Genomic DNA, 26038 nt, shown 5'->3' on the forward strand with positions numbered 1-26038 from the left:
GATAAAATGAGCAGAAATGAGGGTCAGTCACATGGTTTTTACAATCACAAGAACACAAGATAAATGTTATACAATCATGAAAGATCAAGGCAACTAGATTATAGTTTGATAATTTCAGGTATTTCCTTCTGGATATTCTAATATACTTAGAAAAAAGAAATATCTATTATATAAGGATTTAATAATCATAATCATTTGTTGATTCCTAACTTCTCAGTTACAGAACTGCATGATTTTTCCAATTTGTATAGATAGAAATCTGGGGAATATGTGTGGGAATGAAAATTAAGCATGTGGGATAATAGTGGAAGGAACATAAAGTTCAATCAGGCTGAATTTATTGATATGGACACTCTAAGCAGAGAATCTGGATTCAATATTATAGCTCAAGATATTAGAAGGGCTCTAACAGTTTTTTCAAGTGATTGGCTGAAGCATGGACCAAATAATGGCCTACATTGCCTGAAGTCAAACTGCTGGAACTGCCCTGATAATAATATAGTTGAGGGGACCCAAAGGCTTAGACAGATGTAAAGTGAAAGTGGATATATCATGTAAGACCTGCTCACCCACCCCAGGAATGCCCAGAAGAACAAGCTTTCCTTAGAGACCTGCTCACCCACCCCAGGAATGCCCAAAAGAACCAGCTTTCCATAGGACTGTGAGAAATAAATTTGTGAGACTAACTCCACCATCTGTAAAGAGCTCTGTGGTTGCTCTTTTCTGTAGGTCAGATATTACTGTGAGAACTGCTATCACTGAACTTGGATTCTTGAAAACAGTGGAGATGACTGGATCCCAGACTGGTAGAAGCCGGATTGGTAAAGACAAGGTGGGCATTGCTACCATAATGAACAGCAGATTGAAAGCAGGAATCAGAATAGTCTGACTCACAGAGACCTATGGTGTTAGCTAATTGATTGTGGTCTACCTAGAAGTAAAATAAATGGACAGTCTGCTAAATTCTTACGTGATCTGCAAATGCAGAAGAGTTCTAGGTCAAGTGAACAGAAGCCTAACTTGGATCACAAAAACAGAGAGTCATGGCCTCACAATCAATTCCCAAACTAGAAATAACTTATAAACCCACACCCCTTGAATAAAAGAAAGGCCAGATCCCCTTGGGGAAGGACCCTGCTATACTGCCAGGAATGTAATGCTGTTAATCCTATTCCCAGTTTTACCAAAGGGACTTACGGCTTTCACCAGGGTGTTTTAGGGAAAAGGAAATGATGATCAAACATTTTGGAGATTATTAGACACTGGCTCAGAACTGGCATTAATTCCAGAAGACACAAAGCATCACTATCAGATTAGAGACTTACGGAAGTCAGGTAATCAATGGAATTTTAGCTGAGGTCTGTCTCACAGTGGGTCCATTGGGTCTCTGGGTCCATTCTTGTGGTTATTTCTCAAATTCTGGAGTGCATGATTTGAATAGACATACTCAGCAACTGGCAGAATCCCCACGTTGGTTCCTTGACTTGTGAGGTAAGGGCTATTATGGTAGAAAAGACCAGGTGGAATCTAGCAGAACTGCTTCTACTGAGCAAGATGGTAAATCAAAGGCAATACTGTATTCCTGGAGGGTTTACAGAGATTAGTGTCACCATCAAGGACTTGAAGGAAACAGAGGTGATGATTCCCACTGCATCCTCATTCAATTTTTCTACTTGGCCAGTGCAGAAAAGAGATGGATCTTGGATAATGACAGTAGATTATTGTAAACTGAACTCGGTGGTGACTCCAATTGTAGCTGCTGTTCCAGATTTAGTATCATTGCTTAAGCAAATGAACATCCCCCCCGGTACCTGGTATGCAACTATTGATCTGGAAATGCTTTTTTCATGATACCTGTCAGAAATTACCACCCAAAACAGCTTGCTTTCAGCTGGCAGGGCTGGAAATACACTTTTACTGTCCTACCTCAGGGGTATATCACCTCTCCAGCCATATCGTAATCCTGTCTTCAGTGACCTTGATTGCTTTTCCCTTCCATAATATATTACACTGGTCTCTTATATTGAAAACATCATGCTGATTGGACCTAGTGAGCAAGATGTAGCAACTACTGTAGACTTACTGGTCAGGAATTTGTGTGTCAGAGGGTAGGAGATAAATCCAACAAAAATTCAGGGCCCTTCCACATCAGTGAAATTTCTAGGCATCCTGTGGTGTGAGGCATGTCATGATAACCTTTCTAAGATGAAGGATAAGCTGTTTCATCTGGCCCTTCCTACAAACAAACAAAAAGGCATGAAACCTAGCTGGATTTTTTGGATTTAGGAGGCAACATATTCCTTATTTGGATGTGCTACTCCAGCTCATTTACTGAGTCACCCAAAAAGCTGCTAGTTTTAGTGGGAACCAGAACAAGAGGAATCTCTACAACAGATCCAGTCTGTCATTCAAGCTGCTCTGCCACTTGGACCATGTGATCCAGCAGATGCAATGTGCTGGAAGTGTCAGTGGCAAATAGAGATGCTGTTTAGGACCTCTGGCAGGCTTCTGTAAGAGAATCATACCATAGGCCCTTAGGATTTTGGAGCAAAGCCCAGCCATCCTCTTCAAATAGCCACTCTCCTTTTGACAAACAGTTTCTGGCCTACTACTAGGCCTTGGTAGAGACTGAATGCTTAAACATGGGCTGTTAAGTTGCCATGAGAGCTGAGTTATCCATCACAAACTTGGTGTTGTCTAACCCATTAAGCCATAAATTTGGACATGCACCGCAGCACTCCATCATCAAATTGAAGTGGTATGTATGAGATCGGTATCAAGCAGGCCCTAAAGGAACAAGTAAGTTACATGAGGAAGTGGCCCAAATACCTATGGCCCCGACTCTTGCCACATTACCTTCTCTTTCCCAGCCTGCATCTATGACCTCATGGTGAGTTCCTATAAGTTGTCTGAGGAAGAGAAAATTTGGACCTGGTTTATAGATGGTTCTGCATGAGCTACAGGTACCGCCTGAAAGTGGACAGCTGCAACACTACGGCTGGGACATTCTGAAAGACAGTGGCAAAGGAAAATCCTTTCAGTGAGCAGAAATTCAAGCAGTGCACCTGGTTGTTCATTTTCCTTGGAAGGAGAAGTGGCTGGAGATGTATTTTTATAATGATTCATGGGCTGTGGCCTATTGTTTGGTCAGGGTCTTGGAAGGAACATGATTGGAAAACTGGTGACAAAGAGGTTTGGGGAAGAGTTATGTAGATAGGCGTTTCTGAATGGGTGAAAAACATGAAGATATTTGTATCCCAAGTGAATGCTCAACAGAGGGTTGTTTGAGCAGAGAAGGATTTTAATAATCAAATGGATAAGATGACCCTTTCTGTGGATACTAGACAGCCTCTTTCCTTAGCCACACCTGTCATTGCCCAATGGGCTTATAAACAAAGTCTCCGTGGTGGCAGGTATTTCAGTTTGCTTAAGTTGCCAAAATGCAATATACCAGAAATGGGTTGGCTACAATGGGAATTTATTAACTTACAAGTTTAAAGTTCTGAGACCATGAAAATATCCAAATCAAGGCATCAAGGCAATACTTTCTCCCTGAAGACTGGCTACTGGTGATCCTCAAGGCACATGACAATCTCTGCTAGCCTTTCCCTTCTTTCCTGGGTTTTGTTGCTTCCAACTTTTAACTTTAGTGTCTTCTTCTCTGTTTCTGCAATTTCTCTCTGTTTTCTGTGTGTCCTTTGTTCTCAATTTTTCTGGCTTTTCTCTCTCAGCTTCTCTGTGTTTCTCCATATTCATCCCATTTATATAGGACTTATGCCCACCTGGGGCATGCCCCAACTGATATAACCTTTTCAAAAGTTCCCACCCACAATATTTCTACACCCACAGAAATGGATTAGTTCTAAGAACATCATTTTTCCTGGGATACATAATAGCTTCAGACTGTCACATTAGGGATGGTGGTTATGCCTGGACTCAGTGACAAGGACTTCCACTCACCAAGACTGACCTGGGCTTCAGTCACTACTGAGTACCCAATATACCAGCAGCAGAGACTGACACTCAGTCTGATATGGTACCAGTCCCTAAGGTGATCAGCCTACTACCTGGTGGCAGGTTGATTTTATTGTACCACTTCCATCATGGAAGGGGCAACATTTTTCTCTGTCTGGAATACATACACACTCTGCATCCAGAATTGCCTTCTCTGTACACAGTGCTTCTTCCAGAACTACCCTCTGTGGACTTAAAATGCCTTACCCAGAAGATGTAGCTGCCTCTTCTCCGAACGACCCCTTTGTCTCCAGACTTCTCTGGGGCCAGCAGCCTTCCCGCCAGGGGCCTGGGGCCATGGGCTTAGGAGACGACCATGGGCTCTGTATCTAACCAGCAGATTGCAGGTGGCTGCGCCAAGGTGACAGAGGAGGTGCCAGAGAACGCAACCTATCCTCTGGGGAGGCAGAGGAGCCGCAGCTGCTGCATGGTACCAGCGTTTAGTAAACTGCACATGGAGGGCTTCCGGAGTCTGAAGGAGGGTGAGGCAGTGGAGTTCACCTTTAAGAAGTCTGCCAAGGGACTGGAACTATCCATGTCACTGGACCTGGTGGGGTGTTCTGCATTGAGAGTGAGAGGCAGCCAAAGGGGAAGAACATGCAGAAGCGCAGATCAAAAGGAGACAGGTGCTACAACTGTGGAGGTCTCAACCATCTTGCCAAGGAATACAAACTGCCACCCCAGCCCAAGAAGTATCATTTCTACCAGAACATCAGCCGTATGGTGGCTTCATGTCCACTGAAAGCTCAGCAGGCCCCTAGCTCACAGGGAAAGCCCTTTTACTTTTGGGAGGAAGAAGAAGAGATCCATAGCCCTGCCCTGCTCCCAGAGTCCCAGAATTGAGCCACGGTATGTGAGGGCAACCCTTTTGCAGTCAGGAAGTTCCAAGGAACGGGCATCAATCTGCAGAGTTGAGAAAGTGGGATAGGGTGGGTAGGGGCAGCTGGCACTGCTGTGTATCTTAGGCTGGGGTCCATAGCATCACCCCCTCTTCCATCTTGGTGGGGGAAAGAGGTGAGGCAAAGGAATTCTAACTATACTCTATCCGAATACAAGTGAGAACTTTCCAGAGAAATACCCTAGAGCTGCATGAAATACCCCTGGAATTTCCAGTTTTTTGACATTGGCCTGGATATGGGGAGTTGTTTTCCTTTGAAAGAAGATTTATAAAAATTCCTCATAGCAGAGTGAAAAGATTAAGTATGAGAGCAGATTGATGGACACAACTCATGAACCACGACGTTCTGTGGGAGGGAATTTCTCAGGGGTAGGGCAGGGTTTTTCCGTGTCTTAGTCTCCTCATAACCCATGCCTGGGACAGGGTGCTGGAGACTGTCCCAAACAGTGGATTGTGATGATAGACAAAAGGAGTGGTTGATGGGACAGCTGCAATCCTACTGTTCTTAAGCTCATTCCTACCCCATTCTGGTTCAATCTGATTTTATTTATTTACTCCCTTGGATAACTATATCATGGGTTCCACTTTCTCCATGATGCCAACTGCACTAGCTGTGTGTGAATGACATATCTTGTGCATTTTAACTTCATTTTTCCTTAATATAAATATTCTGATTTTGTATTTTTGTATATTTTAATCTTAGCCCTCATTCCTGCACTGTGTTCTCAGGTACATGAGCAATCTCAGGGATAAATTTGGCAGCAGCTCCAGGTCTGCACAGCAGGAATACATTTTTATTGTTGTTGCTTTATCATTACAAAGAGCAACTATTTGAACTACCTCATTTTTTGCCAACTAGAGCTGGCTTTTCTGCCATAGGGTCCTCTTGAAATCCCTCCATTTCATGGGAGACTAGGTTTTAATTAGGTTGCCCCATGACTTGATCTCTGTTCTAGTTTGCTAGTTGCCAAATGCTATATACCAGAAACAGTATGGCTTTTAAAAAGGGGAATTTAATAATTTTCTGGTTTATAGTTCTAAGACTGAGAAAATGTCCCAATTAAAACAAGTCTATAGAAATGTCCAATCAAAGGTATCCAGGGAAAGATACCTTGGTTCAAGAAGGCCGATGAAGTTCAGGGTCTCTCTCTCATCTGAGAAGGCACTTGCCGAACACAGTCATGGTTTCTCTCTCATCTGGAAAGGCTCATGGCAAGCACAGCGTCATCTGCTAGCTTTCTCTCCTGGCTTCCTGTTTCATGAAGCTCCCCAGGAGGCGTTTTCCTTCTTCAACTCCAAAGCAGTGGCTGATGGACTCTCTGCTTCGTGGTGCTGCAGCATTCTCTGCGCTCTCTGAATCTCCTCCATTCTCCAAAATATTTCCTCTTTTATAGGACTCCAGAAATTTATCAAGACCCACCCAAATGGGTGGAGACATGTTGTCACCTAACCCAGTTTAACAACCACTCTTGATTAAATCACATCTCCAGGGAGATGATCTGATTACAGTTTCAAACATACAGTATTGAATAGGGATTATTCTGCCTTTATGAAATGGGTTTTTTAGATTAAAACATGTCTTTTCTATGGGACATACATCCTTTCAAACCAGCACAATCTCCTACTGCAAAATTGGAAATAAATTTAAATGGGAAGATGGTACAGAGAGGTAAGGAGAGCTGGGCCAGTTTAGAGGTCAAGAGAAGAAGCCAAGGTGAGATAAGAGTTATCTGTATACATAATAAGGATTCCTGTTCCCAGCCTCTTAATCCTAGGGCACGGGACTTGCTTGGTACATCAAATCTATCTGTCTTGCTGGTGATCGGTGAGGGGGAGGGATGGGGGGTATGGTATGTATGAATTTTTTTCTGTTTTCTTTTTATTTCTTTTTCTGAATAGATGCAAATGTTCCAAGAAATTATCATGATGATGAATATGCAACTATATGATGATATTGTGAATTACTGATTATACGTGTAGAATGGAATGATCAAAAGTTACAAATGTTTGCATTTGTTTGGTGTTTTTTGGTATTTAAAAAAATTTTTTAATTAATCAAAAAAAATCCATCCTTCACTGGATTAGGCTAGGCCTGCCATGCACAGTCTGTGTGTGTATGTGTGTCCAAGGGTGGATGTATGAAGCAAAGACTAAAATCCTTAACCTTTCAAAATTCTGGACTTTTCCTGCTTGGCTTCCAGACAAACCATAAGTGAAGTCTTCTTTGTGGCATCCAAAGCCCATGTCCTACCCTGCTGCAGCAGTAGTGATTGTAATGTCATCATAGCTGTCATGGTTAGGGACAGGTGTCAACTTGGCCAAGTTGTGGTACCTGTTCATCTGATTGGGCAAGCGCTGGCCTGTCTGTTGCAATGAGGACATTTCATAGGATTAGGTCATGATCACATCGGCTACATCCACAGCTGATTCCATTTGTAATCAGCCAAAGGGGAGTGTCTTCTGCAATTAGTGATGCTAAATGCAATCATGGGAAGCCTTTTAAGGAGGACTCAGAGGAGACAGTTCCCATTCCTGCTTTGGTTGGTGAGCCTCTCCTGTGGAGTTCGTCCAGGCCATCCATTGGAGTCATCGGCTTCGCAGACTGCCCTGTGGATTTTGGACTCTGCATTCCTACGGTCACGTGAGACACTTTCATAAATTTTATATTTGCAAGTGTTCCCTGTTGGTTCTGTTTCTCTAGAGAACCCTAACTAATACAATAGCTAAAGGAAGGGTGTTTCATTTACATTCTGTGGGAATCACTGCAAACTTACCTCACTGCATTGAAATGGGGCAAATGCAATAGAATGTATTGGGTAATGTGTGTCTGATCCTGGGTTCTTGTCTCCCCCAAATTTTGTCCCCCTCTAGTTAGTGTATTTGTCTGGGCTTTGTAGAACTTCACAAGTCACTGATTTGGTGATTGTGAGGTGCCCTAATTTGTATAAATATAATGGGTTGCTCTTTCTCCACGTTCTTTTGGGATTTTTAATGTTAACAAACTTCTTTTTTGTGTGTTGGAAGAAAAAAAGCCAAAACATCTTTGACAGAAGATTCTGCACCAGGCAAAAGGATCTGAAATTGCTTGGGGGCCTCTCTTTGAAGTGGGGGTCTTGAACCATCCTTTCCTTCATATTCCCTATTTCCTTTTTGGACTAGATCTTCTGTCCTAGAAACTTACCCCATTGTCCCTCTCTGACTCTGCCTCCCCAACCCCCCATACACATTTAATTTGGAGGGTATCCCCACAACTCTTCAATGACTTTTGCAAAAATCCCGAAGAACCGAAAAACACTCCATTCCTCATACCCAGCTGTCATGGTTAGGTTCATGTGTCAACTTGGCCAAGTGGTGGTACTTGTTTGTCTGGTTGGGCAAGTGCTGGCCTGTCTGTTGCTATGAGGATATTTCATAGAATTAAATCATGATCATGTTGACTGCATCCACAGCTGATTCCATTTGTAATCAGCCAAGGGGAGTGTCTTCTGTAATGAGTGATGCTTAATTTAATCACTGGAAGCCTTTTTAGGAGGATTCAGAAGAGACAGGCTCTCTTCCTGCTTTGGCTGGTGAGCCTCTCCTGTGGAGTTTGTTCAGAACGTCCATCGGAATTGTCAGCTTCACAGCCTGCCTTACAGATTTTGGACTCCACATTCCCATGGTTATGTGAGACACTTTTATAAATTTTACATTTACAAATATTTCCTGTTGATTCTATTTCTCTAGAGAACCCTAACAAATACAAGTTGGTACCAGGAGTGGTTCTTAAGAAACAGAATCTTAAAAATGGGTTTTTATGAATGGTTTTCTACTCTGACTGGACTCAAAGGCACTAAGGACTCTGATTCCCATAATCGGAATGACACTGCCAATCCATGGAGTGAGTTGGCAAAAGAGATAGTCAAAATATCACCATTCAATTCTTCTAATGCTTCACTTGTACGAAGCCAGGCTCTGGGAGATAATGTTTTTGACACCTTTATGGAGTTTCATGGAAATAGGACGTACAGAGATGTTGGCTGGTTGTTGTTAGACACACTGGATACATTAATGAGTGAAAGGGATGGGCTTAAGGCTTCAAATGTGAAGCTTATGCACCATCTGACAGATGTAGAAGTTTCTATGAGTGTCCTGAAGGAAAATCTTATTTCCTGTAGCCATAGGCTACAGATCTCTGAAAATCAGACTCAGAATTTTATTGTTAGAGTAGCAACTTTACAATGTAAACTGAAATCTCAATCTTGTATGGTGTCTGCCTTTAAAGTGAGAGCATTGATTGGAAAGAGTGGGACCCTAAATAATGGGATGGCAACATATGGATTGATAATGATGTCAGGGTGAGATTGCAGCTATAGGTCATGCTGAGTCTTCTCTAGATAACCCTGTAATAGTCTGCCCTGAGGACATAGCCACCCTACCTCCAGCCTGCCTTGAGGCATTGGCCACCCAACCTCCACCTGAAGGGATTAGCCCTAGGGTGATTAATCCTGTTTCACCAGATGAAACTGCAAATGAATGCCATGAAGCAAATGGCTTGGAAGATATTTCTAATTCTTTTCATGACCAACCCCCACAACCCCTCATTTCTTCCAGACCTATAACTAGACTAAAGTCCCAACAGCCCTTAAAGGTGAGGTACAAAGCATCACACATGAGGAGGTTACATTATACTCCAAAAGAACTGTATGAGTTTTCCAATTTATATAGACAGAAATCAGGGGAATATGTGTGGCAATGGATTTTAAGGGTGTGAGATAATGGTGGGAGGAATATAAGGCTGAATCAGGCTGAATTTATTAATATGGGCCCACTAAGCAGAGATTCTGCATTCAATGTTGTAGCTGAAGGGTTAGAATAGGCATCAGCAGTTTGTTTGAGTGGATGGTTGAAACATGGATTAAAAGGTGGCCAACATTTCCTAAGGTTGAAATGCCAGAAATGCCCTAGTATAATGTTGATGAGGGGATCCAGTGGCTTAGAGATATTGGAATGTTAGAGTGGATTTATCATGCAAAGCCTGCTATTACATCCCAGGAATGTCCAGAGGCTGCACCTTTTACCAGAACAGTGAGAAATAAATTTGAGACTAACATCATCATCCCTGAAGAGCTCTATAGCTGTACTCCTCTGTAGGTCAGATATTACTGTGGGAACTGCTGTCACTGAGCTGAAATCCTTGAACACAGTGGGGATGACCGGATCCAGAGTTGGCAGAAGCCTGGTGGCAGCACTTAATCGCCAAAGACATTGTGGATGTGGCTATTATAATAGACAGCAAACTCGAAGCAGGAGTCAAAATAATATGACTCGCAGAGATTTGTGGTGTTGGCTCTTAAATCATGGGGTGCCTAGAAATACAATAGAAGGACAGTTTACTAAATTCTTGTTTGAGCTGTATAAACAAAAGAGTTCTAGGTCAAGTGAACAGAAGTCTAACCTGAATTACAAAAACACAGAGTCATGGCCCCTTAATCAATTTCCAGACTTGAGACAGTTTACAGACCCAGAGCCCCTTGAATGAAGGGGAGACCAGGTCCCTTTGGGGAAGAATCCTGTTACACTGCCACAAATTTATACTGTTAATCTTCCTCCAAGCCTTCCCCAAGGAGACTGACGGCCTTTTCCAGAGGAACTGTGCACTGGGGAAAAGGAAATGATCAGATATTTGGGGGATTATTAGACACTGGCTCAGAAGTGACATTAATTCCAGGGGACCAAAAATGTCACTCTGGTCCACCAGTCAGAGTGTAGGCTTATGGAGGCAAGGTGATCAATGGAGTTTTAGCTCAGGTCCCTCTCACAGTGGGTCCAGTGGGCTCCCAGACCCATTCTGTAGTTATTTCCCCAGTTCTAGGATGTATAATTGGAATATACATACTGAGTAACTGGCAAAATCCCCACATTGGCTCTCTAACTCATGCAGTGGGGGCTATTACGGTGGGAAAGGCCAAATGGAAGTCACTAGAACTGCCCCTACCTAGCAAGATAGTAAATCAGAAGCAATACCCAAATTTCTGGAGGGATTACAGAGATTACTGCCACTCTTAAGGACTTTAAGGATGCAGGGGTGATGATTCCCACCACATCCCCATTCAACTCTCCTTTTTGGCCTTTGCAGAAAACACATGGATCTTTGAGGATGACAATGGAGTATCATAAGCTCAACCAGGTGGCAACTCCAATTGCAGATGCTGTTCTGGATGTGGTATCATTGCTTGAGCAAATCAGTACATCCCCTGGTACTTGGTATGCAGCAATTGATCTGGCAAATGCTTTTTTCTCCATAGCTGTTAATAAGGACCACCAGAAACAGTTTGCTTTCAGCTGGCAAGGTCAGCAGTATACTTTCACTGTCCTACCTCAGGGGTATATCAACTCTCCAGCCGTATGTCATAATCTTGTCCACAGGGACTTGATCATTTCTCCTTCCCACAAGATATCACACTGGTCCTTTATATTGATGCTATCATGTTGACTGGACCTAGTGAGCAAGAAGTAGCAACTACTCTAGACTTACTAAGGCATTTGCATGTCAGAGGATGGGAGATAAATCCAACAAAAATACAGGGGCCTTCCACCTCAGTGAAATTTCTTGGTGTTCAGTGGTGTGGGGCATGTCGAGATATCACTTCTAAGATGAAAGATAAGTTGCTGCATCTAGCTCCTCCTATGACCAAAAAAAAAGAGGCACAACACCTAGTTTGTCTCTTTGGATTTTGGCAACAACATATTCCTCATTTGGGTGTGCTACTCTGGCCCATTTATCAAGTGACCAGAAGAGCTGCTAATTTTGAGTGGGGACCTGAACATGAGGAGGCTCTGTGACAGGTCCAAGCTGCTGTATAAGCTGCTCTGTCACTTGGACCATGTGATCCAGCAGATCCAATGGTGCTGGAAGTGTCAGTGGCAAATAGAGATGCTATTTGGAGCCTTTGGCAGGCCCCTAAAGTAGAATCACAGTGCAGACCCTTAGGATTTTGGAGCAAAGCCTTACCATCTGCTGCAGATAACTGCTCTCCTTTTGAAAAACAACTTTTGGCCTGCTACTGGGCCTTAGTAAAAACTGAACATTTAACCTTGGGCCACCAAGTTACCATAAGACCTGAGTTGCCTATCATGAGCTGGGTGTTGTCTGACCCACCAAGCCATAAATGCACAGCAGCACTCTATCGTAAAATGGAAATGGTACATACGAGTTAGGGCCAGAGCAGGTTCTGAAGGCACCAGTAAGTTACATGAGGAAGTGGCCCAAATGCCTATGATCTCCACTCCTGCCACATTACCTTCTCTTTCCCAGACCATAGCTGTGGCCTCCTGGGGAGTTCCTTACAAGGAATTGACTGAGGAAGAGAAGACTTGGGCCTGATTTACAGATGGTTCAGCATGATATGCAGGTACCACCCAAAAGCGGACAGCTGCAGCACTACAACCCCTTTTTCTGGGGTGTCCTTGAAGGACAGTGGTGAGGGGAAATCCTCCCAGTGTGCAGAACTTCAAGCGATGCACTGATTGTTCATTTTGCTTAGAAGGAGAACTGGCCAGAGGTGCGTTTGTATACTGACTCATGGGCTGTTGCTAATGGTTTGGCTGGATGGTCAGGGACTTGGAAAGACTATGATTGGAAAATTGGTGACAAAGAGATCTGGGGAATAGGTAAGTGGATAGACCTTTCTGAGTGGGCTAAAAATATGAACATATTTGTGTCCCATGTGAATGCTCACTAGAGGGTGACTTCTGCAGAGGAAGGTTTTAATAATGAAGCAGATAAGATGACCCCTTCTGTAGATACCAGTCAGCCTCTTTCCCAAGAAACTCCTATGATTGCCCAGTGGGCTCATGAAGAAAGTGGTCATGGTGGTAGCAATGGAGGTTATGCATGGGCTCAGCAACATGGACTTCCACTCACCAAGGCTAACCTGGCTACAGCCACTGCTGAGTGCCCAATCTGCCAGCAGCAGAGATCCACACTCAGCCCCCGATATGGCACCATTTCCTGAAGTGACCAGCCGGCTACATGGTGGCAGGTTGATTACACCGGACTGCTCTCTTCATAGAAGGGGCAGCGATTTGTTCTAACTGTAATAGACGCATACTCTGGATATGGGTTTGCTTTCCCTGCATGCAATGCTTCTGCCAAAACTACCATGCATGGGCTTACACAATGCCTTATCCATCGTCATGGTATTCCACACAGCATTACTTCTGATCAGGAAACACATTTCACAGCAAACAAAGTGCAGGAATGGGCACATGTTCATGAAATTCTCTGGTTTACCATGTCCGCCATCATCCAGAAGCAGCTGGATTGATAGAATGGTGGAATGGCTTTTTGAAAATTCAATTATGGTGCCAACTAGGTGGCAATACCTTGAAAGGCTGGGGTAATGTTCTCCAAAAAGCTGTGTATGCTCTAAATCAGCATCCACTGTATGGTGCTGTTTCTCCCATAGCCAGGATCCATGGGTCCAGGAACCAAGTGGTAGAAATGAAAGTGACACCACTATTATCCCTAGTGATCCACTAGGAATATTTTTGCTTCCTGTCTCTGCGACCCTGAGCTCTGCTGGTCTATAGGTTTTTGTTCCAAAAGGGGGTGTTCTTCACCAGCAGAAACAACAATGATTTCATTGAACTGGAATCTAAGACTGCCACCTGGTCACTTTGGGCTACTCATGCCCCTGGATCAACAAGCCAAGAAGGGAATTACATTATTGACTGGGGTGATTGACCCTGACTATCAGGGGGAAATAGGATTGCAACTACATAATGGAGGTAAAGAAGAGTTTTCCTGGAATATAGGAGACCCCCTAGGGCATCTTTTAGTACTACTATGCCCTGTGATTAAAATCAATGGAAAACTGCAACAACCCAATCCAGGCAGAACTGCCAATGGCTCTGAAACTTCAGGAATGAAGGTTTGGGTCACCTGACCAGGCAAAGAACCACAGCCAGCTGGAGGGCTTGCTGAAGGTAAAGGGAACATGGAATGGGTAGTGGAAGGAGGTAGTGATAAATATGAACTACGACCATGTGATCAGTTACAGAAATGAGAACTGTAATGCTGTTTTGTTCATGTTACACTGTTTAAGTTGTAAGATATCAAGTTTAAGAATGAATATTACCCAAGGACTTGCACCCTATTCTGGAGAGATTTAATGTGTTTCCGGTTATATGCAGGACAGTTGAGTATTGTGAGGTGAAAGAAAAAATATGTGTTTTATTTTTTATCTAGAAATTAGGTATGGTTTAAGGTGATGAGTATAGTTGCCAAGTTGACAAGGGGTGGACTGTCATGGTCAGGTTCATGTGTCAAGGCCAAGTGGTTGTACCTGTTTGTCTGGTTGGGCAAGTGCTGGCCTGTCTGTTGCAATGAGGACATTTCATAGAATTAAATCATGATCAAATCAGCTGCATCCACAACTGATTCCATTTGTAATCAGCCAAGGGAAGTGTCTTCTGCAATGAGGATGCTCAGTGTTGTCACTGGAAGCTTTTTAAGGAGAATTCTGAAGAGACAGGCTCTCTTCCTGCTTCAGCCGGTGAGCCTCTCCTGTGGAGTTCATCCAGACCATCCATTGGAATCATCAGTTTCACAGCCTGCCTTACAGATTTCAGACTCTATGTTTCCACGGTTACATGAGATGCTTTAATAAATTTTATATTTATGAATATTTCCTGTTGATTCTTTTTCTCTAGAGAACCCTAACTAATGCACCAACCTTTTGAGTTAACACCATTCCTCTTTGTGATTTGTGCCAAAAGATTAACACTTGTACTTGGATTGACCAAACCTACTTAATCATCAATCCTAGGATAGAGAGGAAGAATGGGGGGGGGGGGTGTTTCAATATAGAAAGTGGAGGTGAGAGATCAAGAAAGGTGAATATATATCCAAATCATTTAGGAACTTTTATGCAGGTGCAAGAAACTTATGTCAAAGTGGCCACAAGATTGTTTAGTAGGAGACGGAAGAATGAACTCCATGTTTACTGCTAGAAACCAAAGCTTTGTGTAGAATCTTGAATTTATGGGGAGGAAAGGAGGGTAGGAAAGCATGTATCTGTCTTTTCTCTAATCCCTTCCCCTCATCCCTGAACAGCAGGAGACTGAGCCTCCTTGAGCCTTGGTGACTCTATCACTGCGGTATTTTTTTTCTTCTTTTTTTGCATGGGCAGGCACCGGGAATCGAACCCAGGTCTCCACTGGGGTATGTTTTTGATGGTTGATTTTGTACTAGATACTTTACCTTCCGCTATCATTTTGTAACATGATGACTGTTTCCCCTTCCCCACTTTTCCCTGGTATAATACAATGAATAAATAAAGATTTATTGCAACTGAAAAAAAAAATACCTTATCCACCATCAAGGTATTCTACACAGCATTGGTTATCATCAAGGAACCCACATCATGGCAAATGAAGTGTGAGAATGGACACATGTTCATGAAATTCACTGGTCTTAGCATGTTCCCCAGCATCTTTAAGCAGGTAGATTGATGGAGTGGTGGAAATGGCTTTTTGAAGACTCAGTTATGGTGCCTACTGGGTGACAATACTTTGCAGAGCTGGGACAGTGTTCTTTAGAAGACTTTAATGCTCTAAATCAGTGTTGACTCTATGGTGCTATTTCTTCCATAACCAGGATTCATGGGTCCAGGAATCAAGGAATAGAAATAAAATGCCATTATTCACTATCATCCCTAGTGATCCACTAGAAAAATTTTGCTTTCTATCCCCACAATCTTAAGCTCTGCTGCTTTACAAATCTTAGTTCCGGAAGGAGGAGTTCTTCTGCCACATAAAGATTCCATTGAACTGGAAATTAATATAGCCTCCTGTTCACTTTGGGCTCTTCATGCCTCTGATTCAACAGGCAATGAAAGAGACTTACTGTGCTGGCTGAAGTGATTGATCCTGACTATCCAGGGGAAATAGGACTGATACTACACAGTGGAGATAGAGAAGAGTTTGCCTGGAATACGGGAGATCCCTGGGGCATCTATTAATAGTAACATGTCCAGCGACTAAAGTCAATGGAAAACTGCCTCAATCCAATTCAGGCAGGGCTACGAATGGCCCAGAAACTATAGGATTGAAGGTTTGGACCACCCCATCAGAAAAAGAACCACGACCATCTGAGGTGCTTGCAGAGGGTAAAGAGAATATAGAATGGATAGTGGAAGAAGGTAGTTATAAGTATAAGCTACAACCAGTGAGCACTTGCAGAAATAAGGACTGTAATGTTTATGAATATTTCTTTCTTATTTTGCTATGAATATATATATACATAAAGTAATTTTTTGTTTTCTTCCATATCTTGTCTCTTTGTTATATAACTTATTAACTTTTTGACATAGTATTAAAGTTATAGAATAACATATTTAAGAGTGAATTTTGAGGTGGGGGAAGATGGTGGCATACTGAGATGTGGAATTTAGTTCATTCTCCAGAGCAGCTATAGCCAGGAACACTACAGAATAACTGCTGGGGGAGCATCAGTGACCAGACACATGGTGTACACCAGCCTGAACCAGGTGGACCAGCTGAGATTCCACACAGAAACTATAAGTCCCCCAAGCCCTGGAGGCCAGCACTCTTTCCTCACAGGCACGGCAGGTTGGTTCCCCTGGGGAAAAGAAAACAGACTTTACTAGCAGTAAAGGCTTAGCTCAATCAAGCTCCAATTGTAGAATTAATTAACAAATTTTGAATACTGAAAACAGGCTCCCCCAGCCCAGATAAACCTAGAATTAGCACTGAAGAAACTTTGAGCCAGCAGAGAGGGGACAGGACTGAAGGAAAAAAAAAGAGGCCTTTTGAGTTGGATAGCACAAAATACTGGAAGAGGGCTGGACACCAAGGAAAGGGAGCACATAGAGCCTGGAGATACATAGCACCACATACCAACTCAAGCTCTTGATTGACAAACCCAAAAAGTAGGGGTTCAGCTCTAAAAAGTCTTTTTTTTTTTAACCTCTTAACAGGGTATTAGACAGAACTGGAAGCACTCTCAGGCTCCAGCACTGCCCCAGGCAAAGGCAGAACTAAAGCTTGTCTGAGAGACAAAGTAACTAGTCTGGTGGAAGGGGTTAATTTCCTAAAGGGTGTATCTTCCCCAAGAAAAGGGAGGCTGCACCCAGTGCAAGTGGAATCCCTCCTTCAAGGAATTCAGGCCCCAGTGACTAGAAAACAGGAGCAATCAAAGCCACCCTACCACCTCACCTCTGTCTCAACCATACCCCTGGCAGGGAGAGGCCGTTGAAATTAAAGGCACTACATCACTTTAAGTTGAAGGGAAGCTACAAGTAGACAAACGCCACATTCTGGGCAGGATAGGAAAAGCACAGTGTCTCACCTTCAGGGCAAAATGATGCTGGCCACTCTTTCCTCCTGAGATGTGGCCCTGTCTAGTCTGAGAAAGTCTGACCAGGTCTTATAATATCTGAGGAGACCCTCCTCAAAAAAAAAAAAAAAGAAAAGAAAAGGCTTCATATAGGCAGGGCAGCAAACAGAAAAACAAGAACTGAAAAATTATGGTCAGTTAAAACAGAACCTATGCTAGAGGTCTAGAATCAGTTGAACTGAAAATCAAAGAACAGATAGAAAACAAAACCATCCAGCAAGAAAACCCTAGGTAAAAGAGTGAAAGCAACTTCCATAATAAACTGATTAAGGAAATCAAATGCCTGGATGCCAGCAAAAAAAATAATGTCATACCAGGAAGATCAAAGATGAATCCCAGTCAAAGCAGAAAACCAACACTTCAAATGAGATACAGGAGTTGAGACAACTAATTTAGGATATTCAAACAGACATGCAAAATCTCATTAAAAAGTTAATGAATTGAGAGAGATATGAAGAAGACATTGGGCATGCATAAAGAAGAACTTGAAAGTTTGTAAAAACAAACTGCAGAACTTATGGGAATGAAAGGCATGGTAGAAGAAATGAAAGAACAATGGAAACCTACAGCAGTAGATTTGAAGGGGTAGAAGAAAGGATTAGTGAACTAGAGGACTGGACAAATGTTCTAAAATATGATGATGGTGATGAATACAAAACTATGTGATGATATTGTAAGCTATTGATTGGATACCATGTATGGACTGTACATAGGGAAGATTTGTCAATAAAAGTTTTTTTTTTTTTAAGTGAATACTACCCAAAGACTTACACCTCTTTGGTGAAAGAGTTAGTAAGTTTCCGGTTGTATGCAGAGCACTTGAATTATGTTAGGTGAAAATATGACTGCTATTGTTTTTATTTAGAGAATAAGGAGATGAATATGGGTGCCAAGTTCACCAGGGACTGACTGTGATAGTTTATTTCATATGTCAACTTGGCTAGATTATGTTGTCCAGTTGTTTGGTCAAGCACTGATCTGATTGTTACTGTGAGGATAATTTGTAGATTTAAATCATCTGTCAGTGGATTGCTTCTATGCTGTTTGTATCTACATTCATCAAAAGAGATGGCCTTCAGCAATAAGAGAAATCTCATCCAATCAGTTGAAGGCCTTAAGGGGAGAACTGATGATATCAGCAGTCAGAAGGAAGAATTTCTATCTCTGCTTCAACCAGCCAGCTTCTCCCAGGGAATTCATCAAAATTTTCATTGGAGTTCCTAGGTTGCTGCCTGCCCTCTGGAATCAGATTTGTCAATCCCTACATGTAAGCCATTTCCTATAATAAATATCGTAATATTTACATTGTATATATATATCCTGTTGGTTCGGTTCCCCTGAAGAACCCTGACTAATACAGGAATTGTATGAATAGTATTAGTATTTCATAGTAGAAATCTCAATTGCGAAATTTCATTGAATCTAAGGTGCTATCAGTTATAAGATATACCATTATTTTACTTAACATTTAGAAATAAAATACCCTGCCAGGTAAATAATACAGTATCACCAATTGTAAGTCATATCCCAACTGCAGGGGTTTTATAATGTGAAAAAAATATGTTTATTTTAGAATTGATAAAATAGGGCTGGGAGGAGACAACCTCTTTTCTTACCTTCTTTCATTTTTAGAGAACAGATATAAAAGTGTCCAGTTTCTCCTTTCTAACATTCTTGTATTGTCAGTCCCTGTATATTTCCTAGGGGAGAGAAAAAGTGATTGATGGAAGTCCTTTAATTTCTCTTATTTCTATTTAGAACTGGCTCAATAATGTACTGGTGGCAATAATAGTAATTGTAGTAGTAGCTAATTACTTAGTATTTACTATGGATCTGGCACTAGGCTAATTACTTCTTATCTGTTACTTAATTTAATCCTTACTTATCCTTTGAGTAAATGTGTACCCATTTTACTGATGGGTAAACTGAGATTTAAAGAGATCAAGTATTTTGCCTGAGGCCACACAGCTCCTAAGTATTTGAGTTGAGATTAGGACACAGGTCTGTCTATCCCCCAACTTCCTTTTAGCCACTGTATCATTAAGTGATTTGATAAAACCTAATTGATTACCAAGAAGAAAAGAAGACATTTTATTTCAGCACAGCACTTTTCAGTAACATCTTTTCTTAGGAAGTTTTCAGAAAGCAAAACATTGTTTCACAGACGAAAAGAAGATTGAGTGACCTATCTTAAACTATAACTACATTTCTGGTATCACTATTGTGTAACTAGTCTTTATACTATCTTTCCAAATTGAACTGCTAGATAATGGATCTTAAATTGCATGTTTAAGTAGACTAAGAACGCTATAGTTAGTGGGTAATACTTAAGTGACCATAGAAGAGATAAGGTGCACAATTAAAAAGTTGTGTTGAGATAGTCAATTACCATTCTTCTATATGCATACATGAATTTTGATCGAATAGTCATGAGATTAGGCCCAGATATTTGCAAATTCAAAATCATTTATTGTTGAAGTATTACTTAACCCACAATTGACACAAGTGTTTATGCTCATAGACAATTTTGGGTTATCAGAATTTAGAATCGGTCAGTTAATCCTTGGTTAGCATGAGGTAATGGGTAGAATTTTAGGATAGAAATGTCAGTTTGCTAGCATCTCAATGGGTTCAGTCTGATCACCCTATAAACTGGAGCAGCAGTTCTAAAAATTTTGGTCTCCCACCTCCATCTTTCTTCTTTTACTATCTTCCCTTTCCCCTAAGTTTTCAGTTGATAATATGCAACTGTGTATGTGACTTTGATAACTTTCTGTGCACATACTCTGCTGTGACTACTCATGTCAAAGTATCCTAGTTTAAAACAGCATTGTCACAGAAATTTCTAGGTAAAAAACCTCATTTCTAGACATTTTTTGGGGAGGAGTGGGGCCTGGTATGGTATATCTCCTTGGCATCCTTCCTGTATATCTAAAAACTGATTTTCTTTTTCTATAGCTATGGTTTGAGGATTAAGGCCCATGAAATGAGAAATGAATACACTATATTTTCTTATTATAGAGTCTCAGTAATTGTTACATAACAAAGTATCTCTCTGCTAGGCCATGACCTTTCCTAATTTCACATATCTATGTGCAGATATGAATCATGCTGGCCAGAATATGATCATATATTTATCAAAAGAATGGATACTTAAGAGCAAAATGTATGAGTGTATAATTAAGCAATGTTCATTAAGAAATTTTTGAGTTTATTACTTTGGTTACAAAAGTAATATAATCTCCAGATTGGAAAAAAAAAGTACCATGTGACCTTGCTATCCTTGTCACTACTGATTAAACCATAGTTGTGGACTTGGCTCCTAGTTACAGATATCTGATATAGACTTGCATGAAAACTCTACCCAGTGAAGACCTCCAATATTGAAATGTAAATGTCTGTTTTGGTTTGTTAATGCTGCTGGAATGCAATATACCAGAAATGGGTTGGCTTTTATAAAGGGAATTTATTAAGTTACAGGTTTACAGTTTTAAAGCCATAAAAACATCCAAACTAAGGCATCCAGAAAAAGATACCGTGATTCAAGAATGTTCCAGGTTTCTCCATCAGCTGGGAAGGCACATGGCCATGTCTATTAGCTTTTCCTCCCTGTTTCTCCTTTCAAAACAGCTTCCCTGGGGGCATTTGCTTTCTGCATCTCCAAGGGTCTCTGGCTGTGTGGGCTTTGAAGCTTTTTCCTAAATCATTCCCTCTTAAAGGACTCCATTAAGCAACCCACCTTCAATGGTGGAGACACATTTCCATGGAAACCAGCTAATCAAAAGGGCCACCCATGATTGGGTGAGTCACATCTCCATGGAAACAACTTAATAAAAAAGATCCCACCCACCAATATTGAATGAGGATTAAAGAATATGACTTTTCTGGGGTACACAACAGTTTCACACTGGCACAATGTCCAAAGTAATCAGATGCTCTTCTTTTTTTTTTTTTTTTTTAAGGAAAGACAGAGAGAAGGAAGGAAGGATAGAAGGAAGGAAGGAAGGAAGAAAGGGAAACATTTCCAAACATTTTCTTGCTTTATTGTATTTTGTTTTTCCGTTTTTGTTACATGGGCTGGGGCCGGGAATCGAACCGAGGTCCTCCGGCATAGCAGGCAAGCACTTTGCCCGCTGAGCCACCGCGGCCCACCCCAGATGCTCTTCTTGAGGGAATTTGAATTTGAGATATAAGGGAAGTAGTTTGTTGGTGGTAAGAGCAGTAGAAGCAGAATTATGGTGTCTAAGTCTTCTTAAAAGCAAAAGTACCAGAGTTAGAATTTAAGAGGTTAATGCTGCTTCTGTGATGACAATACAACTTCATAAAATTCCCCAGTTTTGGAACTGTGTTAGTCTCTATAAGCTTTATCTTTTTTATTTCTCCATTGTTATTATCTCTCAACAAACCACCATTACTTGAGGTATCTTGAATGTGTTTATTCCTCGAAACTTGGAGAATAAAATTTACAAAGACATTTAACTTGTTTCTGTTTTTTCACTATTATGTATGAACATAGCACATAGCTTTATACTTCTGTTGAATTATTTCTATAGTATAAGCTCCAAGAAGTGATCTTAATGGTTTCAAGAAGTAAACATTACGGTTTTGTTACTTGTGTTGCAATATTATTTTCCAAAAGGGTTGTAACAATTTATCAGAAAGATTTGAATATGGGTTTCATTGCAATCTCACAAATTGATTTTTTTCTGTGCTAAATCTGTGGGTATACACTTGTACCTCAAAACTTTGTTTGTGTTTCTTTGATTTGTATAAAACATTGTTGAAAAAATTTTGCAGACCCAAAAATCCATATGTCCAATGGACTAGCAGGTGTAACTTCAAAACTATAAGTTAATGACATTAGTGCCAGCAGTATATAAATCTTAAATTTTCAATATTTTTGCACTTGAAAACAAAGACTTGATTAAGCATAGCGTACAATATGATATTGACAGGCTTCTTGAACTAGATACTTCATCATTCCTTCAACAAATGGCTACTCTTCATTGCCTTAATTTTGATGTGAGAATTGGCTTTTATTCCCTTCTCTTTAGATCATAATGAGCAGGAATAGTCAGGATGAATGATTGTTCTCATATATTTTTTTGATTCTCAGACTAATTTTCTACTTAAACTCATCTATAAATATCAAGCTATTTCTTTCCTATGCTTCTTCTATGATAGAGCTGTCATTTTTAACAAGCCTTATTCAGATTTTATTGTGGTCCTAAAGTGACCTGCTCTGAGAAAAGGAAAACTCATTTTGTTTTGATGGATTGGATGGCTCAGAGCTTCCAACATGGAAAGGCAAATAGACAGAAAGTCACAGTCAACTTCTATTCTTGTATCTGCACTCTGGTTTCTCAAGATTATCTATACTAAAGTTAAAAAAAAAGGACAGATCCAGTTAAGACGGTAAACTAAGCAGAATCCTTTTTATCCTACTCCATACCCAGAAATGGTAGATGAGAAAAAAAAAAAAAAACATAGCTAGGTTCAAAAGCAGGAAAAGAAAATCTTCACAAACCTGTAGACATGGCAGGGAGAAGTTGAAGCTTTGCTGCCCACAAGAAGAACCAAACTTGCTCGGTGCTTTTGGGTTCGGTCAAATCTAGGGAGGGAAGCTGAGGCTCCCGGCCCTATGCCTGCTGGAAGCTGTGAAATTACTACATTGTCCATGAATGGAGACCAGGAAAACCCAAAAACAGAGTTGCCAAAAATGTGAGCCACCTCACCATGAATGAAAACAGGATATGGAAACCTCACAGTCAGAGAGGGGGGTTATTCTAAATCCCCACGTTTGGAGGGTCCAAAGTGAAGAAACACATAAAAACTTGAGAAACTGATAGAACTTAGGCAGAAATAATGAAACCACACCATAGTGAGGTCACCCAGGTACACATGGAATACCATGGGAGTTATAACTCCAGCTGAAGATAAACTTTTCAGGAAAAAATGTAAAGTAATAAGCACATTTAGGTGGATTAAAACACACATGCACAAAAATTAATACCTTGATATTTGCTGGTGAAATGGGAAAACATCATTGAAAAGGAAAAAGTTTTCTAAAACTGACAGAAGAGATTGATTAGAGGAAAGACCATCAGATTTCTCATTTAAAAAAAAATGCCAGAGGACAGTAGAATAATATCTTTAATGTGCTGAGATTTAATTATAACTGTGTGAATGTACTATTTTCATTTTTAATAGTTGTCAAACTAAAAACCTATACCTTGCTTAATTATCTTTGATTTTTTCAGATATGCAAAAGACTAAGAGAATTTATTATCCATAGATACATTTGGAAAGAACTACCAAAGAATGTACTCAGCAAGAAGAAAAATGAATGCAGAAGGAGTGGACATGGAGAAACACTGAAATTGGGAAAATCACAGCTGAATTTGAAATATATAATTTTAAATTTTGCTTTAGGAAATACATTTGTACTCAATGACAAATATCCTGCTGAAAGACAAATTCTTGCCTCTGCAAATTTCTCCTGTAGACACTGATGTTATAACTTTCATAAGACAAATCAAAAACATTTTATTTTCTTAGCATAATTCCCAGACTTGTACCATCAGTATTGCAAACTCTTAAAAATGAAAATTATATATCCACAGTCATAATAAAGCTTATAGCATAGGGCTGAGTAAAAAGAAAGAACAAATTTTAATTTGGACGTATTTTAAATTCCAGTAAAAGTTAATATCTAAAGTGAGACGGAATTCCCAGTTTTAATACACCATAAATGACCTCAAACTCTAAATGTCCTAAGCTTGGTCTGAGGTGAGTCTGTCCTCATTACCTTTGGCTTTTTGTAACTTTTCACCTTCTCTCTTGAATGAAAGGATTTGAAGAAGATTACAATACTTATTACTGCCAACCTCTATTTCTGTAGTTATAATGGGCACATTAGTAGTTCTGAGATTGACCTCAACTTTTTAACACCTTATCATTTGAGGCCTCATTTTTAACATGTTAGTTTTACTTGTTTCTGCCATTAACCTTTTTCTTTGTATGAGGTCTGGTGAGCTAGTGTGAGGTGATGACAGTTGCACAAATGAATCGTAACCATTTCATGTTAAGCACAGAGCATTTACTGAAATAATTTAGAAAATGTTTGTTGCCTTAGAAAACCTAGTGTCCTATTTGCCTGATGCTACTGTTTTTTTTTTTCAAAAATTTTTTTATTGTAAAAGCAAAGAAAGAAAAAAGCAATAATTTTCAGAGTACACTTGAACAAATAGTTACAGAACAAATCCCAGAGTTTGTCATGGGCTCCCATTCCACCATCTCAGATTTCTCCTTCTACCTGCTACAAAACACTGGAAGCTAGAACCAGTATCGACATAGTGATTCAGCAGTCATACTCATTTAAGTCCTATTTTCTCTATTATACCTCCTCCTCTTCCCCTTTAATCCTTCTCCCAGTCTATAGGGATCTTTGGCAATGCCTGTTCTGATATTTTCAAGTTGAGAAGGGGGGAACACTAAAGGATAGGGGCATGTAATTAGCTGATACTCTTGGAAAGACTATACCCTCTGAGTTTCAGGATTTATCTGACCTAGGAACCCTCCGGGTTTATAGGTTCCAGGATGGCAAAACTAGTGCATGAAACCTTTTTATAGATTCTTAGTTTGAGCCCTAGAATTTTTAAGAGTTGTGTCTGATGCTTTTTTCCCCAGGGTATGGACATAGGAGTAAAAAAATATGGATAAAAAATAAATAAATAATAGAGAGGATAAGGGGTAAAATAAATGGGTAGATTGAAATATTAGTGGTCTGTGAGAGGGAGGGGTAAGGTATGGGATATATTAGTTTTTTCTTTTTTCTACTTATTTCTTTTTCTGGAGTGATGCAAATGTTCTAAAAATTATCATGTTTATGAATACATATCTATGTGATGATATTGTGAGCCATTGCTTGTACACCATTGCTTATATGTGTGTGAAGACTTGTCAGCACAAATATTTAAAAAAAAAAAAGAGTCAACAGGAGTGATGTTGATTAGGGGTTAGCAAACCATGCAATTAGCACTATCTAACTGAAGCTTGGATAAGAGTACCCTCCAGAATAGCCTCTTGACTCCATTTGATCTTTCTTGGCCACTGATGCCTTACTTAATTACACTTCTTTTCATTCTTTTGGCCCAGAAGGAGTTGCTGATATCAAGGTGCCAACTCCAGGCTCATCCCTAGGAGTCACGCCCCACATTGTCAGGGAGATTTTCACCCCTGAATAGCTTCTACCACACAGAGGGGAGGGCAACGATTTTCCTTGCAGAGTTGGGCTTAGAGACCGAGAGAGAGAGAGGCCACATCTGAGCAACAAAGAATCTTCCTGGAAGCAACTCTTAGGCCTTGCTATGGGTAGTCTCAGCTTCTGCCCCACAGAAATAAGTTTTGTAAGGGCAAGCCTCAAAAACCAGGTCTTGGGTAGGGTACATGGGTCATTCAGTGGTACAATGCTTGCCTTCTATGTAGGAGACCCAAGTTTGATTCCTGGGCCATGCAGCAACCCCTCCCCCCCCAAAAAGGCAGAAAATCCAGGGTTTGGTCTATTTTTTTGGTAGTCCTCAATGATGAGGCAGTACCTGGGATTTCCCAGATGGGAAAGTTTAATAATTCCACACACACACACATATATATATATACATATATTTATTTTCCTTTTGGAAATAATTATATTTATTAATATAATATAATATATTTATTTTCCC

At 40.6% G+C, this 26038-nt stretch overlaps 1 long non-coding RNA gene and 1 pseudogene across 2 annotated transcripts in view; one reads left to right on the forward strand and one right to left on the reverse strand.

The window, feature by feature from the left end:
- LOC143656104 (protein lin-28 homolog A pseudogene) overlaps positions 1 to 14583 on the forward strand; it is a 66128-nt pseudogene extending 51545 nt beyond the window's left edge. The window contains exon 3 of the transcript XR_013162393.1: positions 730 to 14583. The product of XR_013162393.1 is annotated as a protein lin-28 homolog A pseudogene (transcript). The remainder of the gene's footprint in view (positions 1 to 729) is intronic.
- LOC143656107 (uncharacterized) overlaps positions 1 to 26038 on the reverse strand; it is a 64407-nt gene that overhangs the window by 6538 nt on the left and 31831 nt on the right. Inside the window, exon 2 of the long non-coding RNA XR_013162395.1 lies at positions 18932 to 19015. This is a non-coding gene — a long non-coding RNA (uncharacterized LOC143656107). The remainder of the gene's footprint in view (positions 1 to 18931; positions 19016 to 26038) is intronic.

Source organism: Tamandua tetradactyla, chromosome 14 (assembly GCF_023851605.1).
Source record: "Tamandua tetradactyla isolate mTamTet1 chromosome 14, mTamTet1.pri, whole genome shotgun sequence".
Lineage (NCBI taxonomy): Eukaryota > Metazoa > Chordata > Mammalia > Pilosa > Myrmecophagidae > Tamandua > Tamandua tetradactyla.